We start from the raw sequence: 16847 nt of genomic DNA, 5'->3' as shown, positions 1-16847 counted from the left end.
TAGGTCAGGGTGGAATGAGCAGCTTAAACAGAAAAGAGATCTGGCCCCCAGACACCAGTTGACCCCAGGGACATCTAAGTGTTTCTTCTGCAGCTGTCTTTGCACATCTTGAGAATGAGATTGACAGCATTGGCCATACCTCATTGTATCCCAACAGTGAAAGGAATATGTTCTTAAAAGTAGAAATTACCACACCAAAATGCAAAGTTTGAGTATTTTTTATGGATATGACTCATCCCTATTTTGCTATATCTTTCTGCAGCCAGCAGAAAGGATCACCACTAGTACTAGTCTGGCAGAGGAACGAAAGTCCTTAATTGCTTCTATTCCTCGAGAATTCCAAGAAATCACCCCTATTTATCTGACTCAGGCTGAGACCTGGAGCTTTAAACCATAAATGTGTTAGTCTGGGTTGTCCTGGGAAATAGAACCAATAAGAGAGAGAGAGAGAGAGATGATAGATAAAACAGTTAGGTAGGTGATAAATAGACACAGATTTATTATAAGGAATTAATTCATGCATTTGTGGAGGCTGAGAATACCCAAACCTGCAGTTGGCAAGCTGGAGACCCATGAAAGCCAATGGTGTTATTGTAGTCTGAGTCTGAAGGCCTGAGAACCAGAAGGGTGAGTGGTGTAAGTTCCAGTCCAAGTACAAAGGCAGAAGACAGCTGTCTCAGCTTGAAGACAGCAAACTTTCCCTTTTTCCACAGCCTTCTTGCCCTAGTCAGGCCTTCAGTGGATTGGATGAGGCCCAGTCACATTAGGGGAGACAATCTGTTTTACTTGGTCTACCATCCACTTGTTAATCTCATTCAGAAACACCCTCACAGAGACACCCCACAAAATGTATAACCACATGCCTGCATATGGTGTATCCTAGTCAAGTTAACACATGACATTTCCCACCACAAGTGCAGTGCTTGGTGGGCCAGAGGCTGTGCTCCAGGCCCTATGTGGCTCTCAGATAGGTACTCTAGCAGACAGCTCAATCATACACAGTCCCTCTACCTATATTACCAACTGCTCTGAGAAATGGCTTCCTCTCTCCTTTACAATTAGGCACTGCAGTGTCCGGCCTTCGTGACTCATTAACTCATTCTCTCCTACCTCAGACCCATCAGAATGATCATGGCTTTGGGCACCCCCAACAAAGGGCATTTCACTTTATAGGTTTTTAGAATGCATTTACCTTTTAATTTTTTATCTGACGTTCCCCAGATAAGCATCTAAGTTAAGCGACAGACACTAGTAAACAGTACAATGCTGAACCCTGCCTTTCTGTGAAAGCAGTACAGATTTCCTGGGACCAGCAGGTCTGTGCAACACATTCAATTTCCCTGGAGCAAAGAATAAAAGAAAAAAAATCATTTTACCACAAGGACATTTGCACTAGAATGTTTATGGCAGCTCAATTCACAATTGCCAAATCATGGAAGCAACCCCAATGCCCATCAACCCAAGAATGGATTAATTGTGGTATATGTATACCATGGGTTAGTATTTAGCCATAAAAAAAGATGGAGACTTTACATCTTTTGTGTTTATCTGGATGGAGTTGAATACATTCTTCTTAGTAAGTATCACAAGAATGGAAAAACAAGTATCTAATTTACTCAATACTAACATGAAAATAACATATAAATACACACCTACACAAAAGAAAAACACAAGTATATTCTAGTGAGGGAGAGGAGAAAGAGGGAGAAAGGAGGGTGATTGGCGGGCTCTCATCTAATGTGTATAATGTGTGGTGGTCAGCACACCCCCCGGGTGAAAGGCTCAATTACAACTTGAACTTCAGTTTAGAAATAAAAACAACATAGCCTAAACATTTGTACCCTCATTTTAATCTGAAATAAAAAAATAATAAATAATTATTATTAAAGAAAACGAGAGAACAGAGAAAACGCGAAAACATCAGGAAGAAGACAAAAAAAAATAAATAAATCCACAAAGCTAGAAATGATGTAAATGAACAGGGAGATAAACAGAAATAACGACCAAGAAAGCACTTGGAGAGTCCTGAATTCCAGAAATGACACTTGTGCCATGTGGAAGCATATGGAATGAATCACTGTTTACCAGCCATGACAGGGTACTGTCAAGTTCAGCACATGTGTGGCAATTAGGAGTGGGGTGTACGGTACTTAGAGAACAGTGGTGTAGTACTGGCATCAGAAAAACAAACAAAATCTACCTTTATCTTTTCTCCAAAAAGGAGAGAGGCAGGAGGTAGGTGAAGACATAAAATTCCCCATATAAGGCTCACATATACAAATGTTTCACAAAGCAAATGGTTGCGGTAAATGGCAAATCCAAGTGGGTTAAAAAAATAAAGAGTTCAGATGTTGTTGGCTTAGAAGTATAAACAATGCAACCAGGGAAAGCTGGGGAATAGAGTTCTTGCTATGGTAACAGGTTTAGAAACCAATATGACTCTGATGTGAAAATGGAATTTTTTATTCTGGAAGAATAAACATAAATTGCCTTGCCTTAAAATAAAATTTTTCAGTGCTCATCCCTGAGATCTGAAAACCTGGAAATGAATCGCAGACCCAAAGAAGCAGAAGCTCAGAGTGTGGTGATGTTAGATGATTTTTTGCACATAACGTGTGAAATTCTGGCCTTTTGACTGCCAAATGGATAAGATAGCTCTCATGGGTAGATGTATTGGCTGCCAAATCAACAGCTAGTCTTATAGGATAGAAACTCAGCTTGATCATAGTGTTTGGGTAACCCAGTTCCAGCCCAGCCTGTCTGAAAGAAATCATGGACCAGGCTCCCAAATTGCCTTAGTATTTGAGTCTCCACTTAGAGTACCTGGACCTCAGTCTCCAAATAAGGCATGTCATTCTCCCTGTCATCCTCACCATTCCAGGCTCCTTGCCAAGGTAACCTACTAGAATCCCCTTTGTCAACACTTGTGTGTCCCATGGGCATCTCCAACTTAACCTGCCCAAGCCTGGTCTCCTAATAACCTCTCAAACTTATTCTCCTTCCTGTCGTCCCCATCTCAGCAGACAGCAGATCCATTCTGCCAGTCGCACAGGCCAAACACTATGTATGTAGTCATGCTCCATTCTTTCTCTCATACCTCACATCCTGTCATCTGTGATTCTATTGGCTCTGCCTTCAAAGTACACCCCGAATGTGAATGCTTCACACCACTCTACTGCTATCACCCCAATCCAACCTACTGCCATCTTTCCGTGGCTATTGCCATAGCCTCCTAGCACTACAACCTGCTTCTTCCCTTTGTCACCCTCCAGTCTATTCTCAACATAGGTTAAATATAAAATTGATCATGTGACTCCAATATGCAAAACTCTCCACTGTCCCCCATTGCACTCAAGATGAAAGCTGAAGCCCTCATGAAGGCCTATAAGGCCTTGAACAATCTGTTCTCCCATACTTGCCAGACCTAATCTCCATCACTTTCCCCCTTCTTCACTCTTCTTCAGACACAATAACTTTGTCCCATTTCCTTTCACACATGGAACTCAGTCCTATCTCAGGGACTTTGTACTTACTGCTCCCTCTGCCTCCAATAGCCCCGTCCCAGGTATCTTACCTCCTCACTTCCTCCACGTTTTAAGGTCTTAACATCTCCATAAGGGCATTCCTGGCCATGTAACACCTCTCCAAGACTTCCAAACCTTCTCCCAGTGCAGATTCTCAGAGAGGGGCCCAACGACAGAAGGCTATTTACGATGCTGTCATCTTGCAGTTCACATTCTAGAACATGCAACCTCCTGGCCACAGAAAGGGAAGAGAGAGCTTGGCTGGACAAGAAAATGGCACATAAATTCCAAGCGTATTTCATTGGTTTCAACTAGTCGGTTTTACCTAATCACAAAAGAGTTAGAAAGTACAGTATTCCAAGTGCTCAGGAAGGAAAGGAGAACCAAACGTGGGTAAATCTGATGCCAGGAACTATAAGCTGTTTCTGTGGAAATCCTTCACTCCTCGACAATAAGAATCCCTGTTGCCCTATCTTACTGGTCTAAGATTAATCATAGAGTGATTCCTATTCATTCAGTAAATATTTTCTAAGTGCCTCCTTAATGTGCTGGCACTATATATGATGTCAAAGATACAAGAATTTGGGTATTTCTGATGACAGGACCCCACGGCAGGATGAGAGAGGAACACTCAAGTGTATGACAATAATGCTGACCCTCACCCACAGTCAATGGCCTCCGTACACAGGCCACTAGATGTGGTACGTGGTAGACCCAATGGTCTTAATTCTCCCAAGGGTATTTCTGTCCTAAGGGAGTGCTACCAATTTAAACTTCCCTAAAACTACTTACAGCCCTCTCAGATGTTTATAGATCCATTGCAGACATATGTAACCATGTAATTAAATATAATCTCCTCTATTCAAGAAATAACAGCATATAAACATTCATTTCATCTTCACAGCATGACAAATTGAGCACAAATATTTTCTTCCTTCTTTGGACCTCAGGCATACACCATGGAATTTTGTGCAGCAATTAGGAGCAAAAATCAAATCACACAACAAGGATAGAGTTCAATTTTTTTTTTTTTTTTGTAGAGACAGAGTCTCACTGTACCACCCTTGGGTAGAGTGCCGTGGCGTCACACAGCTCACAGCAACCTCTAACTCTTGGGCTTACGCGATTCTCTTGCCTCAGCCTCCCGAGCAGCTGGGACTACAGGCGCCCGCCACACCGCCCGGCTATTTTTCTGTTGCAGTTTGGCTGGGGCTGGGTCCGAACCGCCACCCTCGGCATATGGGGCCGGCGCCCTCCTCACTGGGCCACAGGCGCCACCCAGAGTTCAGTAGAGTTCAATTTTAAATGCAGTGTTTGCTAGATAAAACAAAATTCATGAATAATACACTGTACATAAGATCAAAACACCAAATATTCTTTAAGGACCCATTCCTATCCAAATAGATATGTTAAACACACCAGAGTGGCTGCTTATGGGAAGAGAAGGGGAAAGGAATGGGAGTCAAGATGAAGGAAGGGGAAATAATAAAATTTATCATAAGGAAAATAATTTATGTACAGTCATATATTTATTTCTCAAATGGTACTTGAGGCAATACTACTTGAAATAGAAAATTGCAAATGACAAATGTTCAGCAATAAGGATTAATTAATCAAAGTTTGGTGTATGTATATATATGTATATATGATAGAATTATATCTAATATATAATAAGAAAATGTTTGGAGTATATTATTAAATAAAGCATTTCAAAATATGCCACAAAATAAAACACAAAGGATTCTTACCCAGGCCATGGTGCTAATATGGTATGCCTAGCAACTGAGGAGTATTACTAACTTGCAAAATACGAAATTTTATGTTCTATTTTCTTTTTCTTTTCTGAGGAGGCACTCTAAAACATTTGTTGAATGGATTAATAAAAGGACATGACTCTACAATTGGTCTTTAGAACAATAAGATAGGTTGGCAAAGCTTTCTTCTATATTTCCATAGACTATGTTCTGATCTAGGCCCAGGACTAAGTCTGTAAGTGGTAAACCATAACACGGAATAATTTTTGTCTATTGAGTTGACAAGCATAAAAAATTGTGACACTGTGTTAGCAAAGATATGGATAAGGAGGCACATTCAAATTACCGATAGAAATGTAAAATGCTACCTCTTTCTGAAAAGTAATATTTACTAAGCTTCACAAAAATAGCAAGACTTCCACTTTCGAGAATTTTATCATGAGAAAAATAATTTATGTACAATCAAGTATACTACATATATATCAAATGACACTTGAGGCAATAATACTTGAAAGAGTAGAGATTTGCAAATAAGATAAATGTCACCAATAAGGATTTTAAATATGCCACCTTATCCCAATTTTGAAAACAGACAGAAGATACTCTAAAATGTTAATGAGTTATCGTTCAGTTAATGTATTAATGCAATGAATATTTATAAGTGGTTCTGATCTATAGTTGATATGTCTTTTAATTGGAAAAAATGCTTCAATAAAAATATCAGTGGGTTTGGCGCCTGTAGCTCCACAGCTAAGGCGTCAGCCACATACACTGGAGTTGGCAAGTTCAAATCCAGCCTGGGCCTGCCAAACAACAATGACAACTACAACCAAAAACTAGTCAGGCGTTGTGGTGGGTGCCTATAGCCCCAGCTATTTGGGAGGCTGAGGCAAGGAAATCGCTTAAGCCCAAGAGTTGGAAGTTGCTATGCACTGTGATGCCACATTACTGTACCAAGGGCAACATAGTGAGACTGTCTCAAAAAAAAAAACAAAACAAAACAGTGAATATTCCAGATTATAATTCCATACATTATATCTCAAAGGCATGAACAAATTCTTTCCATGCTAAATTCTTAAAATGCTGCACTTCCCTATTTACAGAATTCTCAGGTCTTCTGGTGCTCATTTCAATCATTACTCAGTCACACTTTACTGTGTCACCTTGAGCCACTGCATTGCTCCCATGTTAATAAGACAAAGTCATTTCGAGATAGGAATATGGATAAATAAAGATTCCTTCAAATTTTCTAGACCTTAGCCAAGAATTCATTAAACATCTCATGAAGGTTCTGTTTGTCATTAAAATCAAAGGAATCCATTTATCATCAACATACACTTTCTACAGTTCAGTCATGTCAGGATAAAAGAGAAATGACAAGACATTACGACCCATTTGAAGCTGAGAGTTATATTAAAACCCAGGTTGCCTTTTCCTTTAATAATAAAAAATAAATGTTATTCAATTTTTTTCCACTCTGAAATAGAAAAGCCTGGAGGGCTGGAGAGATAAACAAGAGCTAAATGGGGTTGAAATGCAAGCACTGATATATTTTCCATTTTTCTATGGGTAACAGCTAGTTCTAGTATCTTATCACTTGAAAAAATGAATCTTCTTGGGGAAAAATTAAAAAAAAAAAAAAGAAGCCTGGATCCAGATTTAAATTTCACCGAGAGCAAATGTTACCTCAAGAAATCACATTTTTTAATTCCATTGTAATGGATGTAGCCATAAAAACAAATATAATATTCTCAGTCTATTAAACACACATCAATACAAAAATGAAGCCTGTGTATAGTTAGGATGGCACATTCTTCCACCTTTATGTGTAAGGCAAAAATATAAATCATTTAGAGGAGAGTATTTTTTAATGTTTAATTATTATTTTAAGGTATCACTAAGACATGGAAAAGTACATGGGTTTTGATAAATATGTATTTGCAAACCCATCTACTACCCATTACTTTGAACCATTGGCTTCTTTGATATAATTTTTAAAATTGCATTATGTAGATTACTTGATTTACAGTGAACAACTTGTAAGACCAGATGCAGCTATTATAACATTAAGAAATCAATTCTGATATCTTGCTTTAAAAAAAAAAAGATATGATCTATCATGATAGGAGCTCAGTAGTACTCATTGAATTAAATAAACTGCATTCTGAGTATAAATCTTCTATAAAGTAACATTGGGTATGACTCAAGATAAACTTATATTGATTATACAAAAATACATAGGAAAGAAAGCATCATACTTTTAACTTCGAAGGTTCATCAAGTGTGAACATTGTGTCATAATTATTGGAATACTAATTTAAAACAATAATTCATAGGAATGGGTCATAATTAAGTTCAAACCTAGAAAATGAAAAGGCACAGAGGAGTGGAAAGCCCAGTTCTCACCTTGAGGAACTCTCTATCCAGTTGAGATCAGATCTTACACTCTGACACATACAAATTTCACTCATGATAGAAGCAGAGAGTGGTGACAAGTGCCACTACCAAGGGAAGGGTTTTGACAAGAGGAACATAAGTGTTTGGAGGAAGGAGGGGAAGATTCTTCTTTAAAGCTAAAAGGAAATTCAATAGATTAACCAGTTTCTACAGAGTTCAATTATTCTTCCTTCAACAGAAGACCACAGGGGAGCTTGTTATGACAAAAATAGAGAAAGAATAAGGATATTTTTATGTTAAAACTCACGTTTTTAAGAAAGGGGGTTAAAGTGACTCAAGGTTGAGAAGAGCTGATAGAACTTTGCTTGCTTGAAAAAGAACAACATTTATATGGCCAAGTTATTCAAGTTCTCCAAATGCAAACAAACACCTGTGTTTGTAAATAAACATAGAAATGTTGCAAAGAAGAAGGAATAAAGGGTACCCCCTCTTATTCTTGTTTTTGGGGGAGTTAAATAGGCAGGAGACCCATTCTGATCCCCCTCCATCTCCTACCTCTCCCAGCCCCCATAGTAGGAAGAGGTCCAGAAGCAAGGCTGGCAAAAGCACTTGGCCAGTGTTAACACCTCCAGCTCTAGCTCCCCTATCATTGAGAGAGCTCAGTTATAGAAATCATTGTGCAAATGGTTTTCTGGCTCTTTTCAAAAGAGAAATCTGTAAAGGAATCCCCAGCAGGTGAAGAGCTATTTGGCTGGAGTCCCAGGGATAAGAGAGAGGAAGGAAAAGAGAGAAAGGAAATCAACCTTATTGAGCTCCTCAAAAACATCAAACATTTTCTATATTCTATTTAGTTCTAGTAATCAAGTAAGAGATGCTGAATTCAGCTGAAATCTAAATTTGACCAGCTCTACTTCTTATAAGATATATAACCTTAACCCCTCTGAAAGTCAGTGGTCTAATTTGTAAAGTGGAGTTAGTAATAATAATAACCTTCTGGGGTTATAGAGAGATAACTTGAGGTCATATATGTAAAGTAATTAATAAATAGTAGTCATAATTTGTCAAATTTAGCTCCATTTCATACATTATGTATATGTTTCAGAAGGGTAGGTAACTCTCCCAATACAGGGATAAACCCAAAATATGCCACAATTCCTCCTGGGATGATAATTGACTAGTTTAAAACATTACACAAGAACACATATGGTTGGTTGGTAAGTTTGTCTATTTAATGTATTTATTTATTTATTTATTTTATTATTTAGAGACAGGGTCTCACTCTGTTGCCCCAGCGGGAGTACAGTGGCATCTTTATAGCTCACTGTGACCTTAAACTCCTGGGCTCAAGCCATCCTTCTACCTCAGCCTCCCAAAGAACTGGGACTACAAACACACATATATACTGTCTAATTTTAATATTTTTTTATAGAGACAAGGTCTTGCTTTTGCTCAGGCAGGTCTCAAACTCCTGGCCTCCCGAAGTGTGAGCCGCCATGCCCATCCTGTCTTTGGTTTTAAAATGCATTCTCTAGACATTTAGGAATTTATTAAACACCCTTCATAATAATGTGAAAAAATGATTCTTTCTTTTACAAAGTCATATACACATAGATTATGAATACATTTATGCATATGTGGGGTACAATGTGTTGATTTTTTTATACAATTTGACATGCTTACATCAAACTAATATAGCTTTCACCTCATTTACTTGATTATTGTGTTAAGACATTTATGTTCCACACTTGATGGATTTGACTTGTATCCTTGCAATATGCTCCATAAGAGTGGTCCCACCGTTTGCCCTCCCTCTATCAAACCTCCCCCAACCACTCCCTTCCCACTCCATTTCTCTCCTTCATCCTGGGCTATAGTTGTGTTCTATCTTTCATAAGAAAGTGTTACTCAAAAGATCAAAAATCACTTCTCAAAAAAGATATTTGCACTAGATTATTAATTGCAGCACAATTCATAATAGCCAAGTCACGGAAGAAGCCCAAGTGCCCATCAACCCTTGAATGGATTAGTAAATTGTGGTATATGTACACCATGGAATATTACACAGCCTTAAAAAAAGATGGAGACTTTACCTCTTTTATATTTACACGGAGGGACCTGGAACATATTCTCTTAAGTATCCCAAGAATGGAGGAAAAAGTATCCAATGTTCTCAGTACTTCTACGAAACCAACTCATATTTACTCACACTTTCTTATAAAAAAAAAAAGAAAGTGATTCTTAAACATGACTTTCAGATCCTGCATGTCAGTCCTTGCCCCAGGCCATCCTAATGGTTCAGAATGCAAACTCAGCCAGCTGAGGGCTCCGTGGAGCTCCTTTGTGCCAGCACCCAGGTCCTCTGCTGCCTTCCCTCACCTCACTTCAGACGAGTTCCCCTGGACTTGCTTCCCCAAACTCCTGACATGCATATCGATACCCCTACCTCACTCCTTCTAATGGGATCATTATCTACAGATCTTGTGGTAGGGAAAGTAATTCTTTCCAAAAATTAGACTTCCTTTCCTGCATTTTCTGACTCCCTTACGGTTACAGGATCATCTGACTAGTTTCAGCCAGTAAAATGTGACCAGAGTGACATGTATCATCTTTGCACTGATGCAGTGAAAAGCCCATGCTAGATTCTCTAGTATCATTCTCCTACTGTGGAGTGTTAAGTCCACATGACCCACATGATGCAAATACTATTATAAAATGTCAGAGCCTCCGTGAGCATGGGTCCCTGAGTGACCAAGGAGCAGATCATCACATCACATCGATACTTTGTATGTGTAAGAAGTAAACTTTCATTCTGTCATAACATTGACTTAAGAGCTGTTTTATTACTGCATAACCTACCATGTCCTGATTTAAATAAAATGCAAGCCCTGCATGTAAGGGATCTTGTTCTTGGCCGTCTCTCCAAGACTCCCTCATTGGCCCTTATTTTGCCCTTTATGACCTTTTCCCTTCATACCGTGAAGCAAGTGCAGAACAGGATGCTCTAGTCACCCCTGGGAGTTCAATACCTGTATATCTCTTTCCATTTCCTCCCCCAAATGCTACGCCAGCCTCAAAAAGTTCAAGGCCTGAGCCAGCTGGAGATTAAACAAGTCATCAAAATGAAGGAGAGAATTTTCAGTTAAAGCAGAAATTCGCTGAAATAAGGAAGGTGCAAGAAGAGAACAAGTTGACATCCCAGAGAACAAGAGTGAATGTGCTAATTCTGAAAGGGTTGGTCAGAAGTAGGACGCAACTCAGAAGCAGGGTCCAAATCACAGTCTTGGAGTTAAGTGCTTTAAGGAAGGGAGACAAAGCCAAACGGGAACTGAGCCATGATCAAAGGTCCTGGCCTGGTCTTTCTAGCCCCGGTTGGCGCAAACTGTTCACTTCTACTGGGCCAACAGGTGGATGTGCAGAGGCAATTCCAGGTGGCTTCAAGGGCCAGGTGATCACAAAAAAGGTGGAAGTACCAAACACCTTTACAGCTCTATGGAATCTGTTCAATCTTATCATGCTTGCAAATACACAGAAATGCTGATTTAATGTATAGTTCCTTGGTGTAGGGTTCTCCCACTTCCAAAAAATCCAGCAACTCACATATCTCTTACCAGTAGACTCCAACCCCACCTGCTTATTAACTTGTTTTTTATTCTAAAAGTTTACAATTATATTCATTGTGTAATGCAACCTCCCCAGCATAAGCACAGAGCTAATCGAAGAACTTAATGATTCATTTCTGGGGCCAAACAAGATGTTTACATTACCATTAAGTTTCAGTTTTGTGACCAGATTATCTGATTTGGCTATGAAAGCAATAAAAACAATTTGTATACCAAATAACAACCAAAAAAATCGATGTGCAGTAAAAAGTTAATTACAATTATGAAATATTAATTATCGTTTTTGATCTTTTCACTTAAAAAAATCATCCTTTCTTCATTTGCTCTCTATGCAAAGCTGAACTGTAATGACCTATCTCTGAATTTACAAGCCTATAACCAGGGATATTTATAAGATAAATCTTCATACCACACACAGAATATTCAATGAGAAACACACTGCCCAGTAGCTCTTCTATTATTGATACCATGCATATCTAGAAAAACTGTAAATTTTTGCATATAGACCAAATTAAGTTTGTGATTAAATGTGAAGTAAAAAAAATCTCTTCGATATCAAGCCTCAAGAACTAATCAGGGGAGATATTGTCATCAAACAGCTTTCTAAAATGATCCATTTTAAACTAAGTCAAATTCCTCTACCATGAAGGAACATTGGGTTCACCTCTTAGTATTCTTAGAGAGACTTCCACATCACTAAAATCCACCTGACTATATTTAAGAATAGATTGAATTGTTCACTTCTTTTACCTTTAAAATCTTGTTTTTTCACTTTGTGCACATATATATTCTATTCACCTCTGACAACATAATACAGCTCATTCCTGCTGATACAGGGGGAAGCAAGAGTTTATGAAAATGTGTGCACCACGCACTCAAATCTGACATTTTAAGATCGCTTTGCATCCCAAACTCTTCTTTTATACATAGCAGGTGCTACTGTTAGAACCTGTGGAGGAGGCAGTTTCCAATTAGATGGAAACTTGTGGTTTCCATTTAATTTTAATGTGTTTTTCAGACCACTTAAAAGTTTTATTTGATATCTTTGGTACATGCTGGATGGCTAGCATATTACTAAACAAACAAACCAAGCTGAAATGAAGAAGCTAACTACAGAGGACACCCCTGCCCCAGATTTACAACTGTGGGAGTTCTGTTTGTCTTATAAGGTACTTCTGAGGGTGCATCCCTAGAAAGGGAGGTGTGAGGTCCTCAGAACCAGTATGGCAGCCAGACTTATGAGAGGATATATGAGTGCCCCATGGTCCAAAAACCTGCAGTGGCACTGTCTCTCCCCACCCCTGCTCACCTCTGTCTGCCAGTGATTCCTCACCGCCAATGCCTGGAAACTCTGTCCACCAGGTTTCGCTGGCTGTGAGTGTACATGTGACTGCTCTCAGGTCAGGCTGAAAAGCTGGAGATTTAAAGCCTTTTGGAAAAGCCCTCAACCAATGAGAGATGGTGACTTGGTGAAGTGATTCCAACTTATTGCCTCTCAGTTGGGATAAAACTTAAGCCTGTTCTACACTATTTCTTACAGTTCCCCAGGAGGGCTGAGGTTCATTTGCCCAGGGGCAACTTGTTTTATTCTTTTACTCTTACTGGCTTCTTTCACTTTCTGATTTTACTTCTGAACCCCCCTGTTGATATTTCCTAGGATCACCTCCCAAACTACTTCTAATTGAATTCTTGTCTGGAGGTCTGTTTCTGGAGGAACCCAAACAAAGGCAGATTCTTTGTGCTGTGGGTGATTCTAAAGGAAAATCCATCTGACTCCATTGAGGGATACCTAGAAAGAGCAAAGGGCAGTGATTCTGGATCCATGAGATAATGAACAATTGACCTCTATGCTTGGTTGCTGCATAAGTCCTAGATGGGGTAGTTTTGCCTAGGAATAGATGACTAATAAGATTTCCAGTCTTGGAGCCCAAGCATGGGCAGCTTGGCCAAAGTTAACCCAAGGAAGTAAGATCGCACCTTCTGAGAGTTGCAGTAGGAAGAGTAGGGTTCTATCACTTCCCTTCACAGCAAGGGACCACCAACAGAGAGCAGACAGTGCAGCACTGAACGTCCATGAACAAATTACCTGGTGATGGGAAGCAGTGACTATTGTAATGACTGACCCCAATGAGACTCCACGAGGGTGCAGAGGTTGGAGCAAACTCTTTCTGGACTGTGGAAGATCCTAGAGTTGTGCTATCCAATATGGTAGCCACCAGCCATACATGTGGCTATTTAAATCTAAAACTAAAATTAAATGTAAAAGTCCAGTTCCTCAGTCATACTATCCACATTTCCAGGTCGTAGTAGCCACATGTGGCTACAATCTTGGCAGAAAGTTCTGTTGAACAGTGCCTCCCTAGAGTTACTGGGCAGTTCAGGAAGAGGAGAAATCTCAATAAAGGACAATACCAACCTTCTGACAGCAAGCGATTTGAGGTCTTTAGACAGTCATTTTAAAAATAAAAACATATTTCTTTCTTTATGCTCTAAGTTTGTGAACATTTCATATTAGTGATGGAATTACAGACGTTACAGAAATTACTACAAGGGAGTTTATACATTATACAGGGCAACCTGCTGACCTAATGTTCTATAAGCTAGCCTGGAAATAAAATGAATATACCTGTAACTACCAGGAGAAATAGTGTGTAAATGCTGAAGTAACTATAAAATCCTTATTATAATTAATTTAAGCTGAAGCAAATAAAGCTAGGCTTTGTGAAAGAGGTGGAATCCTCAATAAACCCTGCATTAAATGTCACGTTTCAAAAGGTGACATAGTGGGGGGGTGGGGGAGGACACTCAATTTGAAGATAGAAATGAGAAAGCAGAAGCCATGCTCAGAGAAGGTTTGTTAATCCCATCTCTGTAATGAATAATAAAGATGGACAAGCAGGCTGGGGCCATTTGAAGGAGAACCAAAAAAGTCAAATGGATTTTCCTTCCCTGCACAAAGCCAGACCTAAAGATGTTTTCTAGGAAGATCATATCATTTCTTCCCCCTCCACCACCGTATCTCTCATTAACTATCTATTGTTAGGTCTACAGAAAGTGATTTTTCACCATGAGACCAGCCTCAAATGTTCTGATGATCTACAACCTCAGAGCAACTCCCATCTAAAATTCTGAAGGTCTTGGCCCCGCCCAGTAGCTCATGCCTATATTTCTAGCACTCTGAGAAGCTGAGGTGGGTGGATTGCTTGAGCTCAGGCGTTCAAGACCTTCCTGAGTTAGAGTAAAACCCCATCTCTACTAAAAATAGAAAAACTAACCAAGAATTGTGGTTAAATTAAATTAAATAAAATTCTGCAGGTCTTGAAATGAGTTCCCAGGACCTGCATGAAGGTGATGCCCTTCATTTCTCCAGAAGAACAGGCTACTTCCACATTGTGATTTTGAAGAACACTCTGTGATGACACGCTGTTGCCATCCCTACTCCAGACCTTAGAAAATTGCAAATGAAAAAAAAAAGAAAAACAAAAAAACTCTAAAAGGCTTAACCAAAAGGGATATTTGTTGCTGGGATTCTGGGGCAGTTCCATGGAATTGAGAAAAAAAGAGCTTGTTACCTAATCCCAGAGCAGGATAGGGAGGACAGCACTATAGGTCTCCATGCAAACAGCCTCTGTCTGCCCCACTTCCTGCTGTTTTCCCAGGGGTGTTCCTCATTCCACGTGGGGGTGGCCCCAGAGCTGCTAAATGCATCCTGGCAGTTCCCTCACTAGAGGGAGCAGCTCTCATCTAAGAACTCAGGGGAAGAGCTCCTGGGCATCTTTGGACCCATTACTGCATAGAAAGCATGACTGTCCTCATTTGTGCCACATGACAAAGGCTTGGGGTGGACCAGCAGGTTCCCCCAAAAGAAGGGAGCAAGAAGGGACAGACAGCACTGGTCTCAGAGGTGACTGGTAGGGGAATCACTGTCATCAGCCAGATGTAGGGAGGGCTGAGAAGAGGCTTTTGAAGAAAAGAAGGGGAAGAGATTTTTCAAAAGGATTCCCGGAACCAGACCACTGTTCCAGCATTCCAGGGTGCACAGGAAGCCTGATGTCAGCCAAACCATGTCCTTCTCTTTCTCAGCTCCCACACGCACCTCCAAGCCTGCAGTGAAAACTACAGGACAATTGCCCCCAATTTTCCAAACCCACCCATAAAATCCAAAGCACAGAACTCATCTATAAGAACCACACTGCCATCCAAAGCAAAGCAAAACCCCAGTTCTCATCCTCTCCTCGATTAGCTTCAGGATATTTTTCAGGCATTTTGCATCTTTCATTAAACAAATATGTTTTCAGGATTTAAATAATAAAGAAATGTAAAATCCAGTCAGTGTGATGGATGACAATGTATTTTAAGAGTCACCATATGCTAAAACTAAGAGTGACCCAAAAATGCAAAATTCACTCCTGGAGCCAGTTGTCTTCGTTGGAGGCAGGATTTCACATTACATGTGGTATGTGGTGGTAGCTGTGCACAGTAGAGAGCCAGAGGCATTACCCACCTTTCTGTGGCATCTGCAGGGCTTATCCACATTGCTCAAGTACACATGCTTTCCTGCACAGACAATAAAACTTTCAATGTCTGAGGGAGAAAGAGCCTTCCTTAGCTGAATCTGAAGCTTCAGAAGCTGCTCATAAAGGATAAAAGGAGCAGCTGTCTACAGCCATCTTGTGGGGCAGATGAAATAAATCACCCCGGCCTTCAACTAGAGACAAGGCATCCCATGTACAGATTGCTCACAGCCTGGGTAAGCTTCAAATGCCTTTGCCAACTGCCAGCCTATGGAAGTTTCCACACTGACCAAATCAAGTTGAAAATTTGGTATAAACTATATAGAAACTAAAAGCAAATGTAGGCGGGCAGAGACAAGATGGCTGACTGAAGCCAGCTTTCCACAGAGGCTCCTGTCCAGAAGGAGAGTTAAAGGACAGAAATTTAGCAAGTAACCTGGTGGATTTGAGCTTCACCAAGAGAGAAGGTTGAAGAGTGCACATCAACCCCACTGAGGCGAGCTGCGACCACAAGGATACAAACAAAAGGTACAAAATCCATCACCAAGCAGATGGGAGTCCCCTCCCCCATGAGAACAGCTTGGAGCGCCCCACAAACAAACAAGCAGAGTTCAAAGGTCCTCCCACTACTCTCCACGGGAGAGACCCTCTAAAAACTGGACCTACCTCCCCTACTAGGGTGCCACAGCATGAGCCAGGCATAAAACTGTATATATTCTCTACCTGCAACTCTGAGCTCCCAGCACTCCCCTCCACTCTCACTCTGAGGTCTGGAGGCCTGTCCTCCAGGAGTCCAGATTCTTGGGTGATTTCTCGAGGGGTGTGGACAGGGCCTACACTGCAGCTGGTCAGTGCTGACTCTGCGGCACGGGAGTGAGGAGAGGATAGTCAGCTGAGAGGGAACCACACCAGAGTGGCGGTGCCCCAAGGCGTAGAGCAGCAGCCATCTTTTGGCAACAATAGGGCTCACTCCCAGATATTCCGAAGCCACACCCCCTGTCTCCCTGGGCAACCAGAGGAGGCCGGGCATCTGCTCAG

Source organism: Nycticebus coucang, chromosome 4 (genome assembly GCF_027406575.1).
Source record: "Nycticebus coucang isolate mNycCou1 chromosome 4, mNycCou1.pri, whole genome shotgun sequence".
NCBI classification, from domain to species: domain Eukaryota; kingdom Metazoa; phylum Chordata; class Mammalia; order Primates; family Lorisidae; genus Nycticebus; species Nycticebus coucang.
Note: the sequence above shows the minus strand (reverse complement) of the source record.